Source organism: Rhipicephalus microplus, chromosome 6 (genome assembly GCF_043290135.1).
Source record: "Rhipicephalus microplus isolate Deutch F79 chromosome 6, USDA_Rmic, whole genome shotgun sequence".
NCBI lineage: Eukaryota > Metazoa > Arthropoda > Arachnida > Ixodida > Ixodidae > Rhipicephalus > Rhipicephalus microplus.
Genome location: NC_134705.1, coordinates 55229574 through 55254134, shown reverse-complemented (window position 1 = coordinate 55254134; position 24561 = coordinate 55229574). Strand labels below are relative to the sequence as shown.

General features: G+C 42.4%; 1 protein-coding gene across 1 annotated transcript in view; it reads left to right on the top strand.

Moving 5' to 3' along the window:
• Window positions 1-13248: 13248 nt before the first annotated feature.
• LOC119167648 (cytochrome P450 2C28) overlaps window positions 13249-24561 on the top strand; it is a 123744-nt gene continuing 112431 nt past the window's right edge. Inside the window, exon 1 of the mRNA XM_075865977.1 lies at window positions 13249-13299. The gene's annotated coding sequence lies outside the window, so the exon portion shown is untranslated. The remainder of the gene's footprint in view (window positions 13300-24561) is intronic.

Below are 24561 nucleotides of genomic sequence, written 5' to 3'. Positions count from 1 at the left end.
GAATAATGATGTTGTACAATAATTATGTGTATAAATACAAAGTGTATATGTATTGTTATGTATATGTTGACGCGTTTATGAGAACATATGTGGGTATATCTATGCGTATGTGTATTTCACGTTTTTCTAAGCGTATACATTTGGGGAAAGAATCTCAGGAGTCGGTATGGGAGAGGACGAGAGAAGAGCAAAATATATAAGAAAGGAAAGGCTACCAAGAGGGAACTGAAGAAATCACGCGGCCGAAGCCAATATATGCCTGTGCGGACGGTGATCCACAAGAGACTAGAGCCAAAAACATAGAAGAAAAGGACAAGAAAGACGGAGAGTTCAGCATAGGATATTGAAGCCGAGACAAAAAAAAACAGAAGAGCTGAAAAACTGTGTTTGTGAGTTAATAATTTTTAACTTGGCACCTAGTTTGAATATTTGTGTATTAGCTTAGATAATTGAGTACAGTATATCGCCGAGTCTTTGCTCGTTCCCAAGGAGGTGGTTGGCGATGGTGGTGGCGCTCTCTACGTTACTTTCTTGGTTTCCCTCTCTCCTTTTTCTCCTTCAAAACTAATATTCAACACTTATTCTAATAGCTTGGAAGTCAGCAGCCTGCACTATTTTGGTGCAGCAGGCAGGGCATAATTTGTTCTTTTAATTTAATAATTTGATGTTATAATTTGCCCACACAAACCTGTCTGTGTGTCTGTAGTGAGGTTGAACGTCGGTATAGCGAGTGTGCAGCAAGCTTATCCTCCATCATTGCTTTATCAATTTCTGTTCTCCACCCACGGTACTTCTTTGTTATAATAGGTCAAAGGCATCGCATACATTTGTGTGACAAACAGTTGCTTTAGCGTTCAGTGCGCCAGCGTAGAGAACACTCGGGTTCCCTCAACTTTTTTTGGAAAATGCCCGTTTATAGGGTGATAGTTTCAAGATACAGGATACAAGTTGCGACCTCCTGCGCACATTCAGTGTTAAAATACGATAAAGGCAACTACGTGTTGACTGCTCGGAATGTAATTGATTTCCATCATCCGTCAGCTGTCGGAGATGTCGCTTTGAATTGTATGCATAACGCTGATTTTTATTAGAGCACTGTACGTGTAAAATTACGTCGTGATCGGGACCTAAATAAATATTTTCTGAAATTAGCTTTTCTACTAAGTTCGTAAAATGGTCGCCTCTAAGAAATAAACGCAACAACTTCTGCTAAAATGAATAAACCGATAAAAAATTTGTGGCAATGAAGATACTTTTCCTAAAGGTTGAGGCTAACATGACCGGATCTGCCGTTTATATACTTGGCTTTGCTATTCACATGGACAGTTTCAGGTTAAGCATAGGATTATTGTGAATACCACCAAATGTCCAAAAAGGACGCTGCATTCAATTGTATTGTTCTAATCTAATGTCTGTGCGAGATTAAAAAACATTACCAAAATATTTACATCTTTCCAGGCAATAGAAATGACCATGGGTTACGTCGTTCTTAATCGAGCATCAGCTCAGCAGATGCGCTGCCTATTTCACGATGTCAAGCCGGATGTTTGTCACCTAAACAATTTAAATAAAGGAATAAGCTGTACACTTCCGCCCCGTCACAAGATAAGCACCCGATATTACACTTCGTGAGTGCAATAATCTAGCGAGAAATGCTCTATGAGCGTTACCATAAAGAGGACAGCAACATTAAATGTTGTCGCGTACTTCCGCCACGTGCTGGTTTTATCACAGTTGTTTCGCGTAAGGGTCCCAGGAATTCCCATTCAGTGTGGAGCGATTTAGGGGCCTAGACTCGGGTACGCTGTCGTACATCGCCATCGCTTGACGTCACGCAGACATAAATCAGTAATGGCATAGCCACCTGCCAAACGCCGAGAGCACGCTTGCCCCCAAGAAATATTTTTCCTCTTGTTTTTCGAGCATGGCTACTCATGATATGTGCGCAGCAGTCCATGGCTGAATACGCCGTCGACCCGCCAAGGCGCAGGCAAAACTGCTTGTAAGTGTGCAGAAACAAGAATAAACTTAGAAATAAAGACACAAAATTTAGCGAGAAAATGGGTGCAAAATATAATAAACTAGAAATAAAGAGATAACAAAGACATAATAAATTAAAAAGAAAAACCGAAAGCAGTAGAAGAGGACAGACAGAAAGACAGACAGACACAGAACTTTATTGAGGTCCTGAGGAACACTACCTCAATGAGGTAGAGCTGTGGGCCTCACGGGTAGGCCGAGCCGCACCGCGGTGTCGTGGGCCCTCTGGACAGCTGAGAGTTGATGTGCAAGTTCTGAGCTCTTGAGCGCAGAGCTCCATTCCTCTTTGGTCATGTGCAAAGAGTCGCGTGATGAGGGGCACAGCCAGAGCATGTGGTCTAACGTAGATACGGCGTCACAATCTGGGCATGTTGGGTCAATGCTTTCAATAAACTGGCTGTGGGAACGAAGACTGGGGTACAACCTGGTTTGAAGCATTCGGAGGGTAGATGCCTGGGCCCTACAAAGTTGCATATGAGGAAGGGGAAAAATTCTTCTGTCCAGCTGATAGTGTTTGGTCACCTCGTTGAAAGTTAGAACATCTTTTAAGACCATTATGCTGGAGTATGAAAGACCCGCAGGCTGCCCAGCATGGTGATTGAGTTAGTAGAGGAAGAAAGAAATAAAAATCGAAGAGAAACAAAAAAAGCTGCCCAGTCACTGAACACTATTGTATAAAAGCTGATATGGTGATCTTCCGAATTTTCTCGGATGTTAGCACACTCCATTTGTACAACTTTCTCATTCGCCGTGAAATATGTGAATCACAAAATAGGTTTTAAATAATATAAATGAAAACTTTTCATTATATTTATTAATATAGACAACCAAACGGGTTGAACCTAGACCCATACGATTGTTGTAGGTCTTATGAGAGTGAATACCTGAGAGCACTTAGGAAACCCGACAATAGAAAAAAAAAAGTTTCGTTGTACCATTTACTACCGCCGAAAATCGTGCGTCAGTTTCTCGCAACTCGGTAGGAAGTACTGATATGAACCAAGAAATAACATATTTTAGGATGGCGAAAAATAAGGTGGGGGCGATAACAGATACGTTCAGAAGATAAGTGGCTTGTTGAAAAAACATGCAGTAAAAGTACCTCATACATCTGAACTACCAGACAAGATAATTCCGCTGAGCGGGCCTTCTACGGAGATTCTGAAAGCCCATTTTTTTCGCCAATTATCTTTCTTATTGAACTAGTGCTTTTCGGACCAAATCTGGTACCAAAGATCGACATCTTGGTATTTAAAAGTACGCCGTCGGCTTCTCCCCCCTTTTGTAACCACTTTCTTGTTGTGCATCCCAATCATGGGTGTTTTGAAACAGACGTATGCTGCTGTGGTCGGCAACTCTTCGTGGTGGCCGGACGCTGCAACTGTCTGCCGGCTTGCAATTTTCAAGCTATTTAAGACGATAGCCTTTCTCGGGGACCTTCAACGGAAACATTTTGGTCTGTCTGTCTGTCTGTCTTTCTGTCTGTCTTTCTGTCCGTCTGTCTTTCTTTCTGTCTTTCTGTCTGTCTGTCTGTCTGTCTGTCTGTCTGTCTGTCTGTCTGTCTGTCTGCTGTCTGTACATTTGTCTGTTTGTCCGCCCTAACGATACCTCAAACGGCACTAAACGGCCAAACCCATCCGCAGCGCCCACCAATATTGCTCAAGGTTTAGCGTTCATAGTTGTGCGATTGTCAATTAAATAGCAATTATTGCGCGTATCTGAGGCACCACAATAACGTTTCGATGTATTCTATGTCTGCCTTTATTCTAGAAGAGGCATACACAAGTAACTCTAAGGAATGTAGCGTTTAACCGCGCTGCGCTGACAGTGCTATGCGATGCTCAAAAAGTTGTTTCCAACGCTTTGCTACGACGTCACGGTCGTGACACCTGCCCGTCGCTTTGCGTTCTACACCTTATCACCTCCGATACTGGCGCGCATCTTTCTCCGCGGGCTGCACACCTTCGTTTTCGAAAATCACTGCCAGATGGCACATGTGTCTAACGTGCCTAGATGCGCTCGTTTGCCTCCGCCACACGCTCGAGGCACTCTAACGCAGCGCCTGCAGAATACCATTCACCGATTTTCTTGCGCAGAACATCAAATAAACATTTTGTTCACTCTCTCCAGACGCAAGACTATCGTCTTTAGATGACATTTACAGTGTAACAAGTATATTCGAGCCATTTTTTTTTTCTTTGCGTCTGTAGCGGCTATCGCTTTGCAGCGCAGTGATCCTACTTTGTGTGTTATTTTTTCTTTTCATTTTTGCGCACCACCCGAGAACATTTTTAATCACTACCACCTAACCTAAAATGAAGCGAGGACCACACTACCCTGCTTTAAAGCTGTTTTTTTTTTTTTGGGGCGGCGATCACAAACAGGGACCCGTGCCACCACCAAGAGATGACATCCCTACTAACCCGCTTAAAACTAACACACCAAGGATAAAAAGGCGCTTTTGACAAAGACAAGTTCTCGTATCAAAACGTCAGCCAGCCTTTCTGAGGCTCCATCGTTGTTCACTTTGAATATTCTACTGCCTAAAAAAGGTGTATTTGAACTTGTCAGTATGGGTAAAATAGGTTACAACGTTAATGACAATAATTACTCCTCGTAGACAAAAATCTGGAAATTTTTATGTACGATGCTAGAGTGCTGAAGCGAGAAGGATTGATTAAATTGGGCACAAACTTAACACATTCAAAATGGTGATCATTCTAAGTGTAGTGAGACCTAGTTGGAGAAGGACATTGTGGAAAAGATTCCTAAGATATCTCTTGCATATAAAGCGGACTGTTATTTTTTAACGCACTCTTGTTTGCTGATGTCATATTCTTTATGGGGGTTCCAAACTAAACTGTCATATACGATGGGGCGCATAAGAGATTTGTAGGTAAGCAGTTTAGTTTTCTGAGGAACAAAACGAAGCGTATTATGTAAATACTCGAACTCCTAAAGGTTCTTTTTTTTCATGTGAGATCAATATGTTCGAACCATGAGAAATTCATGTCATATTAACACAAAGCTACTTAAATTCTGCATCTTAAAATACTAACAATATTAAAACCACAGTCAAAGTCAACGGACATGAACGTCTGGTAAATGAAATATTTGCTGTCTTACAGATATTATATTTACTTGCCAAGATTAGCACCAGCAATGAAAATGAGAAAATTACCTGTTAAGAATGGCATGCTCCAGTGGAGATATAACAATACGATACAGGACGCAGTCATCTGCGAAAACGCGTATTGTCACTGAGGTGTGCTAGGGGTGTTCAGTAATATAAAGCAGGAATAAGAAATTCCTAACACAGAAACCAGAGGAACTGCGGATGAAGCCGGAATCAGAGGCGAGTTAGTAGATTTGAAGCACATTCATTCTGACGCTGCAAAAGAAAGTTGGATATCCAGCTAAGCAATGATGAATTCCTTAGTATAATACCGGTGTCACACAGACACTTTTAATCGCGATCAGTGTCAATCCTGAATAATCACGATCCAGATTAGGTGCTGCTACACGGTCACTTTTAATCACCATCAGGCGTGATCGAGATCAAAGCTATCGCCATCCACGCATCACGATATGCCTCAGAAATCGCTATTTTACTGTCGTCTGCATCCCCTAGCCGAGCCTGTTGAAAGCACAATGAACAAAAAGTTCGAGCATAGTTCAATAAAAACACTTTACAAACTAAAAGTGTTTATATAAAAGCAAATTATAAACTGTTTAAATTGTAACAATATCTCAAGTATTGCATATTTCAGAATTCGCATCGACCGCATGTAGTTACGGGAGAAGCAGACGACAAGCAGACGAGAAGCAGCCGGCCGTTGCCTTCAACACTCAATTCAACTCTCGCCACGTCGGAACTGTTGGAGCACCATGAACAAAACTGATTATGAGTGCCGCAAGCTTTCCGACTACGTCTCAACGTACTCGCACTTCGTGGTCGTATGAAGAGATCTTTACAGTAATTGACCAATGGCAGGAGTGACTGCAACAGACTTAAGGCGCCAGAAGTGAAACACTGCAGCGTACAATGAGATTAACGCTTCACTGTGACTACACGGCTACGAGCGTGGACCATCAGAAATAAAGGCAAAGGTTAAGAATCTCACACAGCAACACAGGTAAGTGCTAGGAAAATTTCATCGAATGGTGGATTTATGAAATCGCTATTGTAATGGCACGCAAAACTTTTGGACGTTCGAGCGGTTCTCGCAAAAAGAACATTGCTAAGAAAGGGTTGTATAGCTATACCGTACGCGAAGTTTTGTCAGTGGCATGTTTTAGGGCACGCGAATGCCACCGGGGGCATTTCATCTGACCCAATGTTGAACTGGCTTAGCCTAGGTCGTCTAGCAGCGGTCATAATGTTGATCGCAATCAATAAGACTGATCCGGATTGCCTGGATCGCGATTAAAAGTACCCGTCTGACACCGGTATAACAAACAAATTGAGGTATAGTTGAGCCTTGGCCTTCGACATACAGTGTCGAAGGCCAAGGCGAAATCAATCAATATGATATCAACCTGGTCACCTATATCTAAAGAGCTGTTAACGTCATGGAAGAAGACAATCACATAAGTAATTGTGCTAAGACCATGGCTATGACCCTGCTGGGAAATCAAAACTTTGTTTCGAAGAATTCACGGTGAGTTCGAAGATAAAATGCTCTGACATTTTACAAGAATATGCTGTTGCAGAGGTTGGTCTATAACTGCTAATTAACTAAACATTAACTGATTTAAATAAGAGAAGAATGGAAGCACGTCTACATGAGGATGTTTAACAGCGAGGTATCTGCTACACAAAAGAACTAGAAATGCTGTCGGGATGCTGCTGCGACCACACAATTTCTTGGTGTCTAAGTATAAATTGAGATTGAGGACGCACTCAAGTGACACTGGCACATCGGTAATTCAAGGATGAGGTTCTCACGAGTAGCAGGAACATCTGAATGGTCAATCGCTAAGCCTCAGTGGGAGTAGGCGTTTAACGCTAAAGTGATCATCTTAGGAGCATAAGCTGCAACTTTGCAGTTGTCACCATGTGTCAAGAAGAATTAGGCTTCCAAAATTTATGCGGATTTGCTTTCATGATCGAGCTTCGGCAAGGCAACCTTGTACAATTTTCTTTAGCAGCCGTTGTTTTCGCAGACACTTTTTTAGCGCTAACAAACTGTTGATGTTTTGTCGAGTAACTAGAGCACTTTCGTTTGAATCGACGTAGTTGGGTCACATGACGTGACGAAAGTAAGACATGCATAATAGTCTAGGCTATTGCTGTGTTCGTTTTCATTGTTTCAAGAAGAATGACACGATTGATGAACTCTGACAAGGCCTTCGAAAAGAGAAGATAACGTATTGGCAATAATTGTAGTGCTTTATAGCTCAAATTCTTGAAACAAGTCGCCAAGAGCGTCCGTAAATGCTTGATAATCAATGCTGTTGAAATCAGGAAATGTGCAGTGAGAGTAACGGCATTTTCAGACGATACCAGGAACTGAGAACAATACGGCGTTATGATTGGTCATGCCATCAATATATTAGATTCAAAACCGGGTATAGCTAGGGATGTAGTGAAGAAACACCGAACAATAACGGCACCATTACAAGTTGATTCCTTAACATTTCGGGGAAGGCCACTTGACACCAGAATATTCGGTAGCTCTCTACCGATGGACTCTTCGTGTCCACTGACTGTCAAAGATGTCCAATCCACAGCAGGATCAATGAAATTATACATGCAATTAATTTTAGAAGCTGAAGCCCCCTAGCTTTGTCGAAATTGGTTTCTGTTGTGAGCATATTTGATATAGAACCAGGTGGGTGGTAAACATTTCCGATAATCATGGACATGTTGTCTAAGTGAACTTTCCCCACAAGGGATGAGTATTTGGTGGTGCAGAAAGCACAAAAAACGTGGAGGTGAGAGCGAAGAAATAGGGCAGCACTACTCATTCTTCCTACTTATCTGTCTCTCCAAACAACTTTGTAGCCAGGGAGACCTATTCAGAATCGTGGACTCCATCGCGCAGCCAATACTCATTAACGCCGATACTGTGTGGGGCAAAACAGGATAGTAGAGAAAAATTGGGATAAAAACTGATTACAGTGAGGGCATTAATAATCATTATGGAAAGTTTATTGTTAGGGCAGCTTGGTCAACAAAATATCGGCCCACAAGTTGTTTCAACGGTCGCAGTGAAACCAAGAAATGGTCTGACCAGAGTGCTGGATGAACAGTCAAAGTCATATCGCACCTTGTCTATCAATACATGATTAAAGTGATGACGGCAGATGAGCCGTCATCCCTATGATAGGTGGATGTCTCCCACAGCTTCTTGCAAATATGTCGAATCTCAGGAGAGAAGTCTTTTGAAACCCGAAATTCAGTGTTTTTACGTTCATGTGAATTTTTAAGCAATTACAGCCTTATTCTGATAATCCAAGAGCTTCATGTTGGCGGCACGTAGACGGCTTTGTAAGGGTCGGCGCTTCAGCCAAGCAGAAAAGAGTATTCGCGATTCTGCAAACAAGTTGCCGAAAGAATGTTGGCCTGCCGACAGACGTTGCCATTTGGGTATTGTCCTTTAAGCCGGAAATGGAGGCACATGCAGTCGCGATGCCTCAAAGTGTACAACAAGACGACCCATATGGTTTTGGTCGCGACAATCTTTTTGAAAAAATAGCGGCGTCAGCATGAACTACAATCAGCTACGCAAAATTACCGTGGCGAGTGGGGGTCTTTTGATGCTCCTGGTATTGCGCCCGTAGTATGATCGCGAGACCCAGCACGCAGTGGTAGTCTCCTTCCAAGAAAAAAACAAGTTGGCGCCTAGGGGGACTGTGGTGGCCACGTTTACAAGGGCGAGTGTGGGCAGCACGGTCGAAAGCGATGTCACTGATGTGTGTACGGTAGGTGGACAGAGAAGTTTAAAGTCCATCTAAGGCTGACGGAAAAAAGGTGCTCTTGATAGCTGCAGTAGGCTCCTGCGAGAGCCTTCAATGAGACCGTCACAATCTAGGACATCTTTGTCTAGATGTTAGTCTTGTGGCAAAAAACGCTCGCTTGTATATAATGTAAAATAAAGCTCTGTACAGTTTTCCTCATCAGTCTCGCCATGTTCCGCGTCTTCCTCTCAAGTTACTGGTGCCGGTAACGGCTAAGTCACAACAACTCAACAACAGATAACAGCAGGAGGGATTCTGTCAAACCCGAGGTTCTAATACCTGGTGGCAACGGTGGGATCCTAGACAAACGCCTGGTCCCAACAACTGAAGGCAGCGGTGGAATCTCCGTCAATCCTTGGGTATAACAGCCTCTATTATTACTCCCAAGGCTATGTTAGCTTTCTATGCGGGGACATTAACCCTTGAAAATGTCAGGAAAACACTTGGAAACATTTACGAAAAGTTCTACATTATTGTTGCCGCAGTCTTCGTTGAGACAATGAAGCATAATGTTGTTCTTACGTCCCCTCTTTTTTAAGCTTTAGGTTTTGCTATTGAGAATCAACATAGCGATCTTTAATTGCTGAATTTGAGTATGCATGTGATTATTTGAAATCAGTGCACCACGCGACTCTGATGGTGATTCCCGAGAGTATACACGAGCTTCGCAATCTTCAAACTTTGCGTTCACAAGGGACTCAAAAGTTTTGATTTCACTGGTATTTTGATTCATGTTCTATTGACCGTTCAATAGTTCAGCGAACAATTTTACAACCGTTTGACTAATAATAACAATTCTCAACTACGGTCCTGAAAAGACATGGGGCTGAAAACGGGGGTCAAGACCAGGTTTAGAATCCACATCCCCGCCTAATTAAAGTTTGTGAGAAGCATTTGAAAATATTGAGTACAATTAAATGTAGACAAAACCATAGTAGTAATCCTGTGGGTGAAGGAACAGCAACATACAACAGTCATTAGAGCGAATGCACCGAACGTTTGCAAGGTAACATGCATGAAGTGAATTAGCATGATGCCCACGTGATGAACAGACAGCGGACCATCACGGGTTCCACACTATGATAATCCGTGAGAAGGAAAATATTGATGCTATTTTCTCTATCTGTCCCTCGCTCTCCTTCTTTCGCTGTCCCTCTTTTTCTCCGTGCGTTTCTTTACCTTTGCTGTTTCATATTTACTGTTTCCTTGCTGCACCAGTTTATTTTGCTACAAGTACCTACGTCTAAAACAAAATACTGATAATATGTTTCAGCAGCTGGCCCTCTAGGTGCGCACTGACTTCCCGTGGACAGCGCAGTGAGCTCTTGTTCAGGGTGCACACTCCTGTGAGTAGTATATAACATTCGCCTGCACACTTTACAGATTCGACCTCCTGGAACAAGGTTCAATTAAAATGGGCATCTGAAAGGACCTTTGTGATGGCTGTCGACTCGCAACAGCGTTTCTTATGTAAAAAAATAGGGTCTGAACACAACTCTGAAGCAATTTTCGAAGTGTATCGCTGTTCTTGTGGTGCTCAAAAATCGTCACGCCACAAGCGCACCGTTGACGTTGGTCGTGCACATCAAAAATAACTTTTTCAACAAACATTAGAGCAATAAAACCATCTGCATCAAAGAAAATGCATCTCATATCCTAATTAACTATCTTATGTATATTTAGCGCAACAACCTTGATCTCCTTGAACCTTGAATCTCCAGAAAAGCTAAGTTTTTGTTGATTTTCCAAGGTTGTTTTTCAATAAATGTTGGTTGATTCACGTTTAAAATATTTTAGCAAATTATGCGTGAACTAGGTAATAAGCAGAAAAAGATTTGGGGCTTTAAGGTTGCAGCAGTGTTTTACAAAAAGTGCCTGAATTCGCATGCTTTATTGCTTCTTTGCTAAGCCTGGTATTATCTGGTTGTAGGTATAACGTGACCTGGAAGAACAATGACCACATAATGCTTCAAAACCTAATGTGTCACTATACCCAGATTCAAGGTTGCATACGCATAATTAATTTTCGCCTAATTTTTCTTTTTCACCAGCACATTTGAAGGGTGGTCAAGAGACCACACAATTTTTCGAACAAAAACCCTTCACTAAAGTCACTCTCACTTTTTTACCTCCCAGCTCATTTTTTCTCAGCATAATCGCTGGTGGTTGGATTTCAGGCAGGGATGTTTAACTTCAAATTACCTAGCTGTCAGTGTAAGTTTCAAATGAGTAATGCTAAGATGAGTGATGCTTAGGCGCTAAGAGTTCAAATGAATAATGCTTAGGTAAGTTCATCCGAGTAAGTCCAGCTGAGAAAACTTTTAGTGCATATGAGTCTCAGTGAGTCCACTTAAGAAACAGTTCTGGAGAACGTGAGCGAGAGTAAGTCACTGAGGCAAAAAAATATTTCATACTTGATTGGAAGTGAGCTCGTTGTTTATTTCAGACCTATGGGTTGCCTCAGACGCAAAGGCACGTGCACTGAACAAAAATTATAAGTTTAACGGCTTACCCGGACACATTAAATCATCAGCGAGAATGTAAGCAGCAGCGTAGGACCACGCTGTCTCTACTTTGATGAAGCGCAATAGAAACATCTGTGGCATAGCGAGCACTTCCGGTACTGTATTTACAGTTGGCGTTTTAAAATAGTCATAAACGGCCACCGTTATTCACACAGATGGTCCTGTTCCGGCGGCATAACTGAGGTGTTTTTCGAGAAACGAAGCTGGGCTTCCGATCGACAAAGCGGTGGGAACCGGGGTCGCATCACGTTTGTGACATTCACTTTTGAAACTAAGCCCAACCAACCTCTCAGACTTTAAAGCTTTTGGCTGTAGTCTAAAATTCACACGAAAAAACGTGAGTGCATGACAAACATTTGTGACAGGTAACATCAGTGTCGATGTCATGCACGCCGTTTGCTCGCGACAAGAGCGAACCAAACGACATGATACTTGCGTTGTGAAGCCTCTGTTGTTCGGTAAATAAATGATAGAATGTTATAGCTGCATCAAAACACGTAGATATGAATGAAATACTGGTTACGAAAGAACGTCCTGGCTGTTCTAGAATAGATTGGTATTACTCGTAGGGTAACAAGCGCATATCTTCTTTATTTGAATCATGCATATTATCATGAGAAATAGTGGTATTTCAGCCCAAGTACTTCAGCACACATGGCATCATAATTCACCCGACATCAATTGTAACTTATATACACGTTGAGTAATTAGAATAGTTGGCTGAATGTCAGGTGGTGCTATGCCAGTTCTGTAGTTTGCATACAGTATGACAGGTCGTGAACGTATGACAGGTCGTGTACAATATGACAGGTCGTGAACGGCAGGACTTTCTTAAGAGGTAACCTGATATGAACGATTTGAATGAATTATAGATCGGTTGTGTCTTTTATTTACTCAAATGCGCCAGTTAGAACACAACCACTCAAACTGCATAACAGTTCACACATGTCTTCTGTACCGCAGAACACTAACAATTGCGCGCACTCATTCCCACGATTCGGGGCAAACGTGACACCATCCATCGACAGCAGCAATGGCGTCCTGCCATTATTTAAATGGAAAATGGCGAAAAGAAAAATATAGCCTCTTGAAAGGAAGCTCGTTATCAAAGAAAGCTCCGTGTTCTATTAAGCAAAGACATACTCAAACATAATGCTTAAATTACAGTACCACATCATAATACCTGTAGCTTCCCGGGACCATTCGACCACACTCAGCAGAAACTTGTGTCTTCCAATTTTAACATATTAAACACACTGGAAAGCAACGCTGTCAGCTCCGCGAGACTCAAATTCAAATGGCACTAAATGATTATATTTAACCTGCAGTCGTTCTTTATAGCAAGTTTCACGTCAGATGTGTTTTTTGTGACCTTCCCTTATTCAGTTACAGCAGGCCATCGCTGTCACTAACGACAATTAGCGCTGCGTGAATATATCCCAAAATCCTACTCCCGTATAGGGTTCTTGCAGTGTATACGAATCTACAACAGGAAAGCTTCTGTTTATCAGTGTATAAAAATGTGTAGTTCAAAGGAATTAAATGCTAAAGTATCCTAGTTTACGCCAGTTGGGACTATTAGGGTATCAATTGCTGGCTGTTCCAAATAAGGCTGACTGCCAGCTGTCACGTCCTATGTTTACTTAGGTTAGTTTATTGTTCATACCAGATGTCATTGAGGAAACCTGACATAGTGCTATCAGGTGCTATATATGTTCGGTATTGTGAGTACGCCTGGGTACTTTTGCAGCAACGGCAACTAGTGGGCTTGGTGAGTCAAAGCTGTGTTTAGCAATACTATCTCCTTTTTAGTTTAGAATAATCTAGAGATCAGTTGATGATCAGCGCACATCTTTGTCTATTTTGAAAAGAAATTGTGGAATATTTTTGCGCAATTTTTGTAACAACATTCATGATTGGCATGGTGCACTACAAATTTTATACGGTATCTTAGTTTGATATCTGTTATATATGAAACTCTATAATATATTTCATGTTCGTGAGCGCAATGTCGTGGAGGCCTCAAGCATCCTGACATAATGTGCTGCTTTCTTGGCTGAGTGAATTGTTTTGCCGCCTGTCTATGCATCTCTTGCCTTTCACATCACTTGCATTATTTGATTAACTTCAATGGCAGGTACGCATGAAGGTGTGGTTTTATGTTGTTCTATTTATATAATGACGAAGAGGTAATTAACTTGTTATGTCACTATTATACAATTGTTTGACATAAAAGTTGGCATCAGGTTTTGCGCGCTGCTGCTTGGTAAAAGATAACATCTTACCGAGAAAATGACAGTCGAGGCACAGCGATGACTGCAATGGTCAAAAGTGCTATGACACGCCGAAAAATTCCGCACAACATTTTCGAATAAAGACTCTTTCTAGATATCAAGTAATGATATACTAACAATAACCTATCATTGTCTTAACCTTCATTAAAAGGTAGCACATGCGAGTGGGATGATTGACTGGTGCCATGTAAGAAGCAAACAGTACGCTTTCAATTGAAACACGTTGACTTTTATAACGAATATTTGCTTTTTATAAACACTTTATTGGTGGTAACGCTCCGACGTGAGAGTTCCTCAGGGAGAGATATGTATTGTGAACGTCGTTTCTAGTGCTATCCCTGAGCTTTGCTTCTTTTCACGTTCAACCCAGTGCTCCAGATTCTAATTGTTATGTCGAGACAAATACTACCGTCGACTAACTGACCAACGTTTCAGTGCCCAGGCAGAGACGTTCTGAACAGAACACGTGCTTTATAGGAAGTATTGAGAATGTCATAACTTCGACAGAACGCCAAGAACACAAAGTTTGGTGACGCCACGGTACTGGAAAGTGGCGACTAGGCAGCGTAACCTGTTTTGCCAGCAATGCAGTATATTGTCATAATATTATTCGGCAGTTTTCAAGCGCGCCACCTCGGCCTTCTTTTTCTCTTCGGCCAGCAAGGTCTCTAAGAGTGCCATGGTCTGTCTTGAATTTTTTGCTGAGATCTGAGGCGTCTAAACTTTCGACGGCCTTAACTCACAATCCATGCGATGTGGCCAGGTGTTGGCTGTACTCTACACCCCAGGCAAGAACCATCGTATACATTAGGGCAGATGGCTTGTTTAAACGTACGTGCGGATATGTATTTATGTGCAAGCGGTTGCACTCGTGTGCTTTTTTTACGTTTAGCTGAGAGTGGGGATGTGTGTATCACCGTCGTTGTCGATGGTGGAGTTTTAAGATATCTCGAGGAGTGTGGGCAGCCTGAAGTAGCAGACAGGAGTCTGAACGAGGGACAGTCGCACGCTGAGCAATAGCTCGAGCTATACTGCATACTCTGTTTTTACCCGCTTATCGTATAAGTCCCGGTCACCGTAAGATGCATTGTTCCCAATCTAGCATTGCACCCAAGAAGTGGGCAACGCACGCGAGTACACGGCTATTAGTGAAATTGCAACTGGCTATTTCAGAGTCCATTAGAACGTAAGATCGCTGTCTCATAACTTCATTTGCTTCCAAGGCGAGTGCTACCGTGGGGGCTTTCGCCGTGTTCGCCGAGTTCGTCTAAAGTACCTGTGGAGAATTTCGAGCTGCGCGCCGAACGGAGGTCGGTGCCCCGCCGCGGTGGTCTAGTGGCTAAAGTACTCGGTTGCTGAACTGCAGGTCAAGGGATCGAATCCCAGCTGCGGCGGCTACACTTCCGATGAAGGCGGAATTGTTGTAGGCCCGTGTGCTCAGATTTGGGTGCACGTTAAAGAACCCCAGGTGGTCGAAATTTCCGGAGCTCTCCACTACGGCGTCTCTCATAATCATATGGTGGTTTTGAGACGTTAAACCCCACATATCAATCATCGACCATTTCAAGGTCTTGCTATTCTTGCGATGGTTTTGTTCACATGAAAAATCGCAAAACTGGTTTGTGATGTTATTAGAAAAGAAGGCATGGCTGCGTGAGCTGTATTTGGCGCTCAATAAACAGGATACGATGTATTTCAAGCATGCAAGCATACGGGCCGTAGGCGGGTGGAGCCAGAGCGCTGATGGATGTTCGCCCGTTATCTCGTGAATCGTCGTACGCGGCGTGTGGCGTCACGCACCGCATCGTATGCCTAATCGCACCATGTGTCTCCCGCTTTAGGCCTATCATGCCGGTCGTGTCGGTGTACATGCTACCGGCGCTTTTCGCTTTAAGTAGGCACAATTCTAAAGTTTAAGAATGACTGTGAAGTGCACTTTATACATCCCCGGGCCTAAATAAACTACTTCTTCGCGTGTACAAAGCCCGCACAAGGAGTGACGACAATCGATGTGTCGTTCTTTTGAACCAGTGTGTAGGCATTTGAACCTTCGCATAATTTCGAAAAATAGGCACGTCAGTAATTTAGCCTACTGTGTCGGAGAGTTGAGGTCAGCGTGCACCCTTTACGCTGCATTCGTGGAATGCCTGGTCAAGAGACCATTACAAGGCTCTAATGCAGTTTCACATTTCATCTACAAACAATAAATCATTCGTTATCTTGGGGCAACTTTTGCTTTAAGACGCCACAACATTCGATTGTATTGCTATTTTTTGGATATGGAACTACGGCTTTTCAATTTCATTTCCACGCAAAAAAGCATTGTGTTTCTATTTTCAGAGAGAGTGACGTCAAACGTACTACGTATCGCTTCAGCTGTGCTTCAGGACATGCTGTTGACATATTAAATTGCTGCTAGTAAAATTTAAACGACTGCATTTCGACGTTCAAAGAACTTAAACCTGAAAGAGTAATAAAATCGCATCCAACTTCCTGCATTAGGAGCCCATATTTACTGTGACAGATATGACTGGCTGCTTCGTTCAGCGCAACAACCTACGGAATCTTCAAGTACAAGGTTATTCTTCGCAAACTGACAGCTACACAAATCTCGTTCAGGGAGGTCGTTCATACTTCTGCAGCAGGCCACTACCAAGATTTAGCTACAATCAGCATCCACAACGTACCCATTCAAAAACATCTCTGATGACCCATGAGGTGGAGGCGTCATTCTGTAATATGTGAGTGCATTCTTTTTCACACCCCAACACCCAACATTTATCTATATATAATATATATACAGCCAAAACTTAAATGTTCTTGCAGTCTTGACCGGTGGACCGGTCTTCGTCAAGCTTGGTGAATAATGTCACGAACCCTGACGAAGACCGGTCTACTGTTAGGAACCGTTGGAAAAAGTATATATATATATATATATATATATATATATATATATATATATATATATATATATATATATATATATATATATATATATATATATATATATATATATATATATATATATATATATATATGTATGAGTGTGTGTGTGCGTGTGGCTGATTCAGTGTACATTTGTACTCGAAGATATGCGAAGCACGAATTAGGAAGGTTTCTCTGTCAGTTTAAAATCAGTGCGACGTTAAGAGGCGGACGTAAATTGTACCGTACATGGCTTCTATTTCATGCTTATCATATTTGGACGTGTTAGTTACCTTCGTCATCTATTCGCGTCACGGGATAACAAATTAGGTATATGTGGAGCTAGCAAAACGGCGGAGAGCGCATGATGTAACATGACGCACATCTCATGATAATCCCGTTTGTACCAATCACATATCTTCGTCATTCATTATTCATTCACTTCCTGTAATACCAAATTTGAGACATGTGAAGCTCACAAAACGACCACGAGTGCGTCATGAGTGTGACATGTAGTCATGTTTTACATGACACGCATCTAATGATAACTATGTTTGCACCAGTCATATATCTTCGTCATCCATTTACATCCCGTAACACCAAATTTGGTATAGGTGATGCTAGCGAAACAGCCGCAAGTGCACCATGAGCGTGGCACGTAGTCATGTTCTTACACAACACGCATCTCATGATTATTATGTTTCACTTGTCATATACCTCCGTCATTCATTCATGTGCCGTAATACCAAGTTTGGTACCTGTGAAGCTAGCGAAACAGCCATGAGTGCATAATGAGTGGGGCATGTACTCATGTTTTTTGATAGCACGAATCTCTTGATTATTATGTTTGCACCAGTGATATATGTTTGTCATTCATTTACGTCCCTTGAATACAAGTTTGATATATAAGAATCTAGCGAAGCGGCCGTGAGCGCATCATGAGCAACGCATGTTCTTGCACGACACGCATCTCATGATTATTATGTTGGCACCAGTGGTATATGTTCCTCATTTATTTATGTCCCTAATTACAAATTTAGTATATGTGAAGCTAGCGAAACGGCCATGAGCGCATGATGAGCATGGGATGTAGTCATGTTTTTACATGCGCATGCCATGATTATTATGTTTGCACTAGTCATAGATGTTCGTCATTCATTTACGTGCCCTAATTACAAATTTGGTTATGTGACGCTGGCAAAAAGCCCGCGAGCACATCATGAACATGGCATGTAGTCTTGGGTCATGAGTTACATGAGATGCATGTCATGATTTCCACGTTAGGGTACGTCACTTGTGTTCACCATGCATTCCTGTCATACCATACAAGTTCTGCAACATGTCTTGTCAACGAAACCATCATATTAGCAGCCAGGTCAGGATATGTAAATCATGACATCCATGACATACATGTCATAATTTTATGACTGGTCAGTTATGCTTGCCATACAGTCATGTTATGCCATCGCCAACACTATCGCCAACAATCACTCTTCATCACTCTGTTACGTTTCCTCTGGTGTACCACAGGGCAGTGTTCTTGGTCTCTTACTTTTCCTCATCTACAATAACGACCTGCCTGACAACTTGTCCTCATGTATGCGTATATTTGCCGATGACAGCATTATCTATCGTCCCATCTGAAACAATAGCGATCATCTAACTCTTCAAAAAGACCTCGAGCATATAATTGAGTGGTGCAAAACATGGCAGATGACACTTAATGTTTCCAAATGCAAACTAATCACCTTTAGTCGCAAACGTGATAACTTCAATAGCCAATACAAAATTGATAAAAGCATAGTAGAACGCACTGATCATTACAAATACCTAGGCATAAACTTGACTTCTGCACTTTCGTGGTCCACACATATCACTTCTATCTGTGCCAACACATCAAGGTCATTAGGTTTTCTGTGCCGAAATCTATACAGTGCTCCCCCTCTGATGTGTGCAAACTGGCTTATCTTGCTCTAATCTGTCCTCAACTGGAGTTCGCATCCTCCATTTGGTCACCGTATCAACAATACCTTATAGATAAGTTAGAATGTATACAGAACAGAGCTCGTCGATTCCTAGCACGTAATCACAGCTACCCGTCCAGCGTAACACAGATTAAACATAGCCTTGCACTCGAGCCACTGAAAATTCGCCGCGACATTTCACTTTTATCACTATTTCACAAACGCATCCACACCAGCATGATGCCATCTGTTCACCTTAATCTAGCACATCGAACTTCGAGCAGACTACATAACACCTTTAGCTTATCACGCATGTACGGCAATACTAACGCTTTCAACCAGTCGGCTCTTCCACGAGCTATTCGTTTGTGAAGTGATTTGCAAGATGATCTTGCGTCAAAACAAGACCACACAAAGTTCTATCATTCTCATAAAAAATACTTATGCACCAAAAACTGCTCTATCGCAACTTCGTAATCATCAGTGTTTCTAGGACTGTTGCCGATGTTTTTGCACTATTGCTAGGTGGTAGTTACTGTCGTATTAGTTATTTTTGTATTTAACCTTCACATACTGTAACTCACTTTTCTAGTATGTATTTTGCTTACATGTTCATAAGTAGAACTGCATTTTCTATTATATTCATTATTTGCCTATGTATGTGTAGATATTACGTATATGTATTTTTCTAACCTATTATTTGTAGCGCCCCCCTTACACAATGCCCCTCGAGGGCTCTGTAAGGTACTGTAAATAAATAAATAAAAAATAAATAAAAATGTTGTATCAATTCGATCATCGAAACAGCCAGGCGTGCTATAGGCTGCTAGATAGATAGAGAGATAGATAGATAGATAGATAGATAGATAGATAGATAGATAGATAGATAGATAGCTAGATAGATAGATAGATAGATAGATAGATAGATAGATAGATAGATAGATAGATAGATAGATAGATAGATAGATAGATAGATAGATAGATAGATAGATAGATAGATAGATAGATAGATAGATAGATAGATAGATAGATAGATAGATAGATAGATAGATAGATAGATAGATAGATAGATAGATAGATAGACAGACAGACAGACAGACAGACAGACAGACAGACAGACAGACAGACAGACAGACAGACAGACAGACAGACAGGCAGGCAGGCAGGCAGGCAGGCAGACAGGCAGGCAGACAGGCAGGCAGGCAGGCAGGCAGACATTCAGACTCATTCAAAGTCCCTGAAGTTCACTAAGAAATGCTTCGCAATTATTAAAAATTTCCCTGCGCCTAACATGTATGTCTGAAATCATCGGCAGCCGCCGTTGTTGAGAATTGCCAACGGACAGACCCAGCAAGATTATACTTGATGACCACTGAACAATATGCTGGCAATAAATTTACGTTTTAGATCAAAAATAGGAACTTAAAAATCAGCTACAATGACTTAAATATGCTGAAGAGCTAATTTCGTAAATCACGCCATCTTCTTACAAAGCACATTGCAACTAGAGACTCGGTATAAACCTCCCTAGTTCTCGGTGTTTAACCTCCACCTGAGCATAAAACGATGAGTGTTCTTTGAAGTTCTTCCCCATAGAAGTTCGGGCACTGAGACAGCGAATAGAACTTGCACGTTTGACCTCAGGAGTGTGACATCATGAGCGCTGAAGTTACCACGGTGGGTGACAGCTAGTTATTGTGCGCTCTTCAAGCAACGTCAACTGCAACCCTCAAATACCCGAAAATGTCTACACTGCACACATAACAGTGAAAAAGTAGGCAAAAAGTTTGAATAAGGCTAGCACTCTGGTGTCAGCGTTTTGTTGTTTCAAGGATTTAGGGAATAAATGCTTTAACTTCCGTTGTCAGAAGCCTAAAAATCCGCGAGAGATCTTGAACAAGATCTAGAGCCGTCATACAAAACGCTTATGCGAGCATCCTGGTATTGTTCTTAGAAGAAAGCGAGAACGTCAAGTCAATTCGATAAACAGCTGAAGAAAATCAGGCTTTCTCAATAGTAGGTGCACTACCTATGGTCATCAACGAGTCACCAAATTTTCTAGTATCATCGAGAGCCTGTGCATTTGCTTGATATAACCACGCCATTTCCTTGGGAATGGGGCCTCCATAGACAGCGTTGGCTCAGAAATACTCATTCGAAGTGGCGCTACTAACGTCAACGCTCGTCAGTGGCGAACATGGTGGCATTCTCTGCGTTGCAGCATGCGCATCTCTCAAGGTATCTTAGCGATGCATAGAAAAAAAAGGATGAAGCATTTGAAGCATCCCCTGACTACCAGTGGTGAAAACAGCGTGCACTAACCACAGCCAGTCATAAACTGAACACTTTTGATGTCAGCGATATCTGCAGTTGCGGCATTGCTATCTTCTGCGCATGTATGTTTGAATTGTTTGACTACAGCAAGCATGCTGCATTTTACTTTTGGTGCACTTGTACATATTATAGATATTTGTCTACCAAAAATAGTAAGCACCGGAAATTGATCACATGGTAAAATGTGCAAACTTCATCGATTATTCGCCTCATAATTTTAGGGGAAAGCACAATTTCGCATTTTGAGAGTTCTCTATACTTTATAGAAGAAAAATTTCTGAATTGCCCTAAAATTTTCAATATCCGCACCAAACCGCTGCTAAATACCGGTTCGAAGAACAACAATAACAGTTACAGTGTCAACACAACTGTTTCTCAATATTTGCGGGGAGCGAACGCGAGGCTGCTTGTATTTAACGTTTACAAGCTCAAAAGACAGAATAAAAAACAAGAGAAATATAACTACTGCGTGTGGTTCTTACTTTTTAATGCACAAGAAAGTACCTATAAGTGTTCCGGAGTTTGGGAACACTCTATATTTTCAGTACCCCTCATATTCAGTGCGTCACTTTGAGTAGTTTCTCTTTATATGTGATTTTCCGTTGGCAGTGATTTTTGTGCAATATAGACGACATTCAGAACAATATAAAGCATCAAAAAAAGAAGGGCAATGTTAAAAACACGTTTTATTTGCTAAAAGATACAATATTCTGAACAAACATGCAAAGGCTCAAAGCAAAATGTGATAATTTAGGGGATATTACGTGTAGTATTTATCCAGCAAATCTGAAGACAATAAATGGAAAAAATATGACTTGCCGTTCGCAGAAACCACCACCAGGGAACTCGCTTGCAGATTGTAAGCGTTTCAACCGCTCTACTTTCTTGACTTTATCACCTTTTCTTCTAATTACCGCATGCTGTACCTTCCGCACCCCCTCCCCCCGAGAGATTTCTACTATCAACGTGGTATTGCGGTGCCTCAATTTTTGCAGGCACTGCCTCCAGGATCAGCTTATGGTCGATTAACATTGGCGTCATAGAATGACGTCATTAAGTGACGTCATTAAGTGATTTACGAAACCGCGATGTCTTCATACGCGAACACCACCGTCAGCTGGCAATTTTCTGTCTGATTAGTTTTGACACCATGCAGACCAGTCAATTTTTTCATTTGATGAGACCACGCGGCTATTCAGGTCACTGGGCCTTCTGTCGGCTAGTAAACCTGGATAACCTAGTGACCACTAGGCAATCTAGATAAGCTATCGGTGTAAGCATTTATAAGAAGCATACTCTAGTATCCATATTGAAATTTATGAGCCACCTATTAGTCTTGGTGAGGTGCATGTCCATGCACTTTGTTTCATGAGCGGCGCGCTCCATGGTTAGAATACACTCTAAGACAAAAGGGTGTTGAAAGAGTGTGTGCTTTGTCTTTTTGGCAACTAATGGGTCTTAGACAATCATTAATTCTTTCAACGACTAACAGCACTGGGTCTTACAGTTAGTCCCCTCAGGCCAGCTCAAGACACTAACATTTACTCCTTACATTTACACCTTAGCGAGTACCTGTTAATCCTACTAATCAACTCAAAAAATTAACGCTTAGTCCTCACATTTACACCATCAGGCAACCATTCGTCCGCAAATTTACACCTTACCGGGCAGCCATCAGTCTTCACTGTTGGACCTCGTTGGATGAACGGTGGGTTCACTCAAATACACCAATCAGATGAAATTTTTATCCGCAGTTCAACTATTGTTAATGCAGCTTATGGCGCGAAAAAACATGAAAGAAGGAAAGGTGCCAAAAACTACGTTGAGAATTAACCAACTCGCCTAACAAGTCACTCTACTCAACTAATGTTTTTTTTTATTTACTTTCCGCCAGGCTTAATACTTTTTTCAACGGTTTTTCTGCGCAATGAGCAACAAATAGCGTGGAAAGAACACGCGAAAAACAATTTGCCATCTGTGGGTGACTGCTTTTGCCATCGCTGCAACAACACAACACAAAAGTGAGATATTGTAAATCAGTAATTCTTCTATATACACAAGAGCTTTTTTTTCTTATTTAACTGAGTTAGTGGTGAAATGTACAAGTCCAGCCTCGTTGTCACATTTTTACCGTACTTGTGAAGCTCCTCCAATGGAAGCGATAGATAAGAAGCATTGCAGACGCGAGCGCATACTTCCTTTTGCTTGTTGTGTGCAAACGGCTGTAAAATAGGATTGTAAAAATAATAGTCACACGTGACAGAACATGAAGATGCACACGTATGACAAGTACGTGCAATGCAACTTGCTATAAAAACATGCGCGCAAAATAGGACACGCAAATAGCTTTACCTTCACACCTCTAAAATTCCAACTAAAGCTGCTCTGACGAAATCAATACATGACAGGCAATGCAGACGCCAGCACTCACAGCCGCAGCCTTCTGCACAGTGTGTGCCCACAGCTGAGAAAAAAATTGTTAAACTAGCTATTGACGCGTGACAGAGGGTAAATGATGATACCTATATGGAACTGTCGCCGCGAAACAGCTGAATTGGCACCCAAATGAAGAAAACGACAACGTGGTTGTTGTGGGTTGGACTCTCAAGCTTCTCCCGTTGGCCTTTTTAAGAGTGGTACCGACGGTGTACTTCTTCTTGGGCTTCATGCCATGCGGAAGAGATTCAGGCTTGATCGGCGACATGGGAAGTGCCCCATTGGGCATCTGGCCCAGCATGGCGCTCAGGCCCGGTGGCGGTGGAGGGGGTGGGGGTCTCCCCATCCCAAGCATTGGTGGAGGCGGGGGTGGCCCCATCCCTTGTAAGGGAGGGGCGGTGGGGGCCCACCCATGCCAGGCAACGGGGGAGGTGGTGGGATGCCAGAACCGAGAGGAAGCGGCGGCGGAGGAAGTATGTCCCCAACTCCTGGCAATGGTGGAGGTGGAGGAGAAGGACGTGGAGGCCGACGGCCACTTCGATTACAAGAGTACACGTTCTCGGTTGTTTACAAATCTGGAAAGCTGCACAGCGATGCTGACTGGTTATCCCGGCACCCCGTTGATCCACCTAGCTCCACTGATTTGGAATCCGATGCCTGCGTTTTAGCCATCACTGACTTTCTGAACGTGGCCGACGAACAGCGCCGAGATCCATCGCTGCTCACCATTATTGACCACCTTCAATCGCGTCATGCTGACCCTTCTCTTAGCAGATACCTACTTCAAGACAACGTTTTGTACAGCCGCAACTTACACCCCGACCAATGCAAGCAAAACGAGCCTTCGAACGCTACACAGTGTTCAGACCCAGGCACTCCGGATTTGCCTCGGCTTGCCTCGTAGTGCGTCAACAATGGCTACTATAGCTATCGCCGGTGACCACCTCATCACGACACATATCGACGTTGAGGCACTCAGGACACATATAAGGCATATTGCTAGACACCCTGCCACCACCTAGCCTTTTTACCAGCAGACAGACCATGTTCGTCATTTTTCCAAACAGTCACCACATACCG